The sequence below is a fragment of the Pseudonaja textilis genome, chromosome 6 (genome assembly GCF_049901715.1).
Source record: "Pseudonaja textilis isolate UNSWEBS1 chromosome 6, rPseTex1.2, whole genome shotgun sequence".
Classification (NCBI taxonomy): Eukaryota; Metazoa; Chordata; class Lepidosauria; order Squamata; family Elapidae; genus Pseudonaja; species Pseudonaja textilis.
The window spans coordinates 55,144,753-55,150,752 of NC_141995.1; positions in this window are offsets into that span (position 1 = coordinate 55,144,753).

Sequence of the window (6,000 nt, forward strand, 5' to 3'; positions counted from 1 at the left end):
TACACGTACCAAGGTTAACCTTACTAAAGAGTAAGCAGTCTTGAACATGTTTAGTAAGCATAAGACTGTAATGTAACCCTAACCATTTGGACAGCTAATAAAGAAAATCAAAACCTCTTATGAGGATTAAGAAAATTACAACTCTGCCTAATCAAGCATTTGTGTGTGTGCATGTATGTGTGTATGTGTATTTCCTTAAATTTCTTGTCCACTAACTACTGATTTGGTCCAGAGACTGAATGCCATTCTGCACCATGAAATCTATGATATACAGACCTACACACAAAATGTTGATCAAATGCTACATGAACAAATAGATGAACAAACTTTTACATTATACACACGATCCGCTTTTAGTTTTTTTAAAAAATGTAAGCTGTCCATCTTTCCAAAATAATTTTAAATGCTGTTCAGATTGCTCCTCTTAGATAGGAAATCTAAGAGCATGTTCCACTAAAAAAAAAAGTAACGTTTTGAATAAAATTGCCTTGTCTATATAAAGGAGGTAGTAAGTAACATTTTAAAAACATTGGAGTAATTCTTCATTTCTCAGTACCGTGATATGTAACTGCATTGGCTAATTTGGCTACCGTGGTATGTAACTGCATTGGCTAACCTCATATTTCAAATGTACCTTTAAACAACGATACAGCTTTAATACTTTTGTCAAATACACTGACAGAATGTCCTTTGAAGATTTCTCTGGAATTGCCTTGTATAGTGCTTGATTAATTCCTCAATTGTTATATAGTTAAACATCACATGCCTTTAAAATCATATTAAGATACATTCCTAGCCTGTTAAAGTGTATGTGTCTATAAAAGATCTTTTTCACAATATGGCTTTTGGCTTGACATCTAGATTTGTGGGACCATAGCTCTTAACCATTTTGAGAAGATTGTATATCAAGTTTCACCAGCATCCTTTGATGAATTATATTACTTTTGTCATATGGCCAAAAAAAATGCAGTACAGCTGAAAACTGTTTCTTAGCATACAGTTTCAGGTCTTGCCACATTATAATTTTCTTCCTGGTCATTATAGACCTTCGTATCCTAAGGTTGTAGTGAAACTAATTTATACAGAATTCTCTAGACAAGGAAGTTTTGGTTTGGCACTGCTAGATTCTGAAGGCACAACACCAATTCTGGCCAAATAAAGGAAAACGCTGAAATGTCGTAAGATTACTTTAAATGGGTTTATTGGGCTGGAAAAATGCTGTTGACTACCTGGGCTTGACATAATGGTCATTGCTGAGGTCAGAATTCCCATGGCCCAATCGTGTCTGTCCTTCCGTTATATTTGGAGATTCTCAGTCATCCAGGTTATAGTCAGAGCTGAAGAAGTTTCTTGGATGAGAAGTGAAGTGACTTCAAAGAAAAAGCCCAGTTGCCTCATGAAAAGGAAATTTTGGGACTTGTTGCAAATGCTATATGAATTGGAACTACTGTATTCTCTCTCTCTCTCTCTCTCTCTCCCCCCACCCCTCTCTCTCTCTCTCTCTCTCTCTCACACACACACACACACACACACACCGCTATCAACAGGTAAACCGGAATCAAATAGTTTAATCCTTAGATATGTCAGTTCCTGTAGCTCAGTTCCTGTAGCAGAAACTGAATGAGAAATTATACTAGAAGCTGTTTTCCGCTACCTCTCCTCCATCAAAGAATCAAAGGGCAAGGTAGCCTTCCTCAACAGACCTGCATATTGTAACCTTTGTGAAAGACATCAGGTTGGGAAATCCAGCTGTTACACGATTAAATTTCCCACCCAACCATCGGGGCCTGGTCAGTTGTCCAGGCCTTCTGCTCTTTTGCCTCTTCATATTTCCACATGAAAGCATGCCCTTTAATTCTGCATGTCTTGGAGTGGGGATAAACAGAAGTAAGAAAATCTTGGTAGCACAAGGATAAATTAGGAAAGGGCTTTCTATTTTAAGACCTTCATTGGAATATTGGTGCATAATTCCTGAAGGCAGGAGTATTAACAGTTATCTACTATGATAACATTTTTTTTTAAAGTACATTTAGTAGAGGAGCAGTCCACTGCGGGACTTCTTTCTGAATAAACCAACACCGAATCGACTTATCAAGCCTTTAGGTCGATTAAAGTTGGATTTTAAGTGCAATTCAGTAAGCCCTTCATTTTTTCAGGTTTCTTCGTTCTTCTCATTTCATTATAAAGTACTCTCAAAGAATCCAACTTGCCAGTTCAAGAGTAGCTTCCCATCTCGTGCAAAATGGCAAACACTTTGGAAATAGAATTTCAAAAACCCATTTCTCATCTTGTATGGTGGTCTATTCAAAGAGGACTTTTTAAATGAGGGCATATGAATGCCCTTGGGCATGCCTAAAGAGTGTGTGTGTGTGTGTGTGTGTTTGTGTGTGGTGGTAGTGTTTCTTTCTGGACCTCAGCCATGCCGTTTCGCCTTTTCTTACCCAGCTAATGGGAGCTCTACACTTGTGGCCTTCTCGATTGTCATCGTTGTATGTCCCTGTTGATGTTTCTAAATGAGTGATAAACGGCATATTTGACTGTTTGTGGAAAATCATTTCAATCTGGAATTAATCATAATATTCTAATATATTTTAGAGCATTAATATGAAATAATGACACCTCTCCCTTGCCAATAAAAAGCTTCACATAAAAAATAGCAGGTGAATAAGTGTTAGTGAAATACATTTTTATTTATAGCTTATATAGAAGTCTGATAAAATTGGATGTCTTAATAAAATAAGAGCATTGGTTAATCACCTTTCTCCTGTGGGGAGAGGGGGATGCTTTTAAAGTACTTTAAAACATGTATCTGATAATGTGTGTATATTCAAAGACATGGAAAGAACGATTAATAGGGCGGATTTTTAAAATGCACAAAATACACTTTAAAACCAATCTGATTATGGTTGTTTTTAAGTTTATCCACTCGCCAACACTTCATAACTTTGTCTCTTTATCAGACATCTTTTCCCATCCTGACCCAGCCTTAAATAATGTATTCCAGTCCGAAATCTCTCTAGAGAAAAACTGTATGTGTTACAAAGGAATAAAATTGTGAAGCTATCTTACAAAGACTTGTTTTCCTTTCCTAACTGAATGAACTTTGCATGATTTCACCAGAATGCTTTTAATCGACAGTTTTATTCTTTAGCACATAGGAAGCTTCCTTCTACTCAGCTAAGCCTTTAGTCCAGATAATTCGGTATAGTCTGGCTGGAGCTCTGCATGGCTTCCCAATCTTAATGAGATGCCCAAAATTAAATTAGAGACTCTACCACCGTGCTGTGGTCCTTTCCTGGTAGAAAGATACCTCACCGACTTGGAATGGCAGGCTGTGCCTGGCTGAATTCAGGGGCGATTATTTTGAGTAGATACACCGAGGATTCCCTTATCTCATAGTTAGCTGTACATAATGGTATGGAACTAAGTTTAAGGCAGATTAATGGAACTAAATTTAAAGGCACATTAATACTGCAAGGCTATGAGAGTATCTTAAATTTTAAAAATGTGTTGGGGGCATATGTTAAAAATTCAAAGAAATATATTTTTATTGGGTAGCTTGAGAGTAAAGTGTTGTTTTTTTAAAAAGAAAACTTCTTCATTTTCCTAAGTGCCATTTAGCTTCCTGTTCTTTTTTTTAAGCATAGATTTCATCACATGCTGCCCCATCCTGTTTGGAAAAATGGAAGGTTTTGTGTTTTTTTTTGACAACGAAGGATCTCTGAATATGAATGGAATGCCTCTGCCAAGACTTTTAGAATACAATTGATGGGAAGCAGAGAGACATTAAAATCGCTTTTAAAAGTTGAAACTTTTTTTTTTAAAGGGTTAAAAAAAATAATCAAAAAGCCACAATATAATATTTAGGAAAATTGAGCGGAATTTTTTTTTTTGAAGAAAGGTGAAATTAATTCATAAGTGAGAGTTTGCCAAATTCTGTTTTCCGAGCTAGAAAAGGTGAAGTGTGTGATCCAACATAAGCGTCAACAACAGCTTTACCGCTGGTTACTATCTATAACTTTAGATCTTTGAATATTTTTAAACACGGGGATCTCTTCTTAGAAGAAGTCCAAGAGCATCTGAAATTAACTTCTTTTCAGCATTTCCAAATTCTGGCATTAAACTCTGTGTGCATCTTTCTATTTTTAGAGGGTCTTTAGATGTCCTTTTAAAAACAACAACTGGCTAACAGTCTCTTTATATGTATAATTAAAAAAAAAAAAACACCCGGAGCTACCCTGAACCGCGCAGGGTGTTGTAAATTTTCAGTTTGCAAAGCAGTACGATACAATGTTGCTGAGCAGAAAGGCCCAGGATAGATTTAATGTAGCCAATTGTGCGCTTCTTAAAAAAAAAAAAAAAGAGTAACTGTTCGGTGTGAGTTAATTTTGGATTTTTTTTCTCCTCTTCCAGCATCTCTCTCTCTCTCTATTTAGGCTTTGTGCCACATTCTTCCAGACAAATGCGTATTCCGTGTGGACCACTGTTCTGCTAAATGCTCTCAGTTCTCTCTTTGCAATCAAGATTATGTTGCTAAGGAGATCTTGCTTTTATTGGTGCCATTGATTTGTGTTAATACGTTTTGAATACCTCTCGGTATTCTTCCGTAGACAAGGCCAAAAGAAAAACTTCTCTTCCTCCCCTCCCCACCTCCCCTCCTCCCGAGTTTCCCCATTTACATGACAAAACGGAGCGGTGGTGTAATGAAGCCGATAGAAAGTGGGCAGTTGAAAAGCAACCAAAGAAGGCCACTCAAGTGAGATAGGTGGCGGGGGGGAATGTGCTGGGCTCAGTCTGGCCTGCCTTTGCTCCAGCTGCAAGATCTGGTTTGGGCCTGGGCGAGAGATGAACAGGGCGATGAGAGAGCACCTCCAATCCGCAGAGACCACCCACTTCTTGAATTCCCTTGGATTACCTCACTGGTTTTAAGACAAACGCTCACGATGCCAACGGCAATGAAGGCTCCTTCATTCTCGGGGAAAGGGGACAGGAGAAGCCACCACCTTCCACCTTCTTTTCCTCCCGAGGAAGGCGGTTGAACGTTGAAGCTCAGCCCTGAAAGCCCATCCTTGAGAAATAGGGAATATGGGTAGTTCTTGACTTATAACAGTTTGTTCGGCGGTCGTTCAACCGCGGCACTGAAAAGTGGGGCTTACGGCTGTTTTTTTGCAGTTATGACTTTTGCCTGATTTATTTCTGGTATTCTGCGCTTTGATATAGCCCAAAGGCTAATCTATATATATTATATATAGATAAAAGCCAAGTGCCACTCACTCATCACAAAATCTCCAGAACCGTAAAGCTTACAAACTTGAAATTTGGTGCGTATCTTCCTCTTGGCTTCTAGGTGCTCGCTAAGAAAGGAATTTTCGAAATGACCATCAGATCATTACTATTTCTTAATACAGCAATTAACACGCTCTGATGCTAAGGAGTTCTACCCCCCCTCCCCACCTGAAAAGAACTCTGTTCCAACTGCCAGTTGCCTCACATCCCGTTACCTCAGTTCAAACTGGCAGACGTTCCACTCCCTCACTCAGGAGCGGCCTGGGGCTCCTTACAATACTAAACGTCGGTACCTCACCAAAATGTCTACGCCTTCCACCTATGAAACAGCTTCTGGACTCAAAGCAGCCCCTATGTGTTTCAATCACCGACCACCACTGAACCAACGGATTGTGAAGCGAATTTCTCCTGCATAGCCCGATCACAAAGTTTTGTCGCGAAGCACGGGTCTCCAGCCAGTCAATAAATAAATATTGACCCAGACCTTTTCAGCATCCTCATGGTCACGTGATCAAAATTCAGAAGCTGGTTCCTATTTATGACGGTGGCAGTGTCCTGCAGTCATGGGATCCCCTTTTGTGACCTTCTGACAAGCAAAGTCAGTGAATGGGGAAGCCAGATCCACTTAACCACCGGGTTACTAACTTAACAACTGCAGTGAATCACTTAACAACCGTGGCAAGAGAAGGCATAAAAATGGCGCGAAACTTGCTT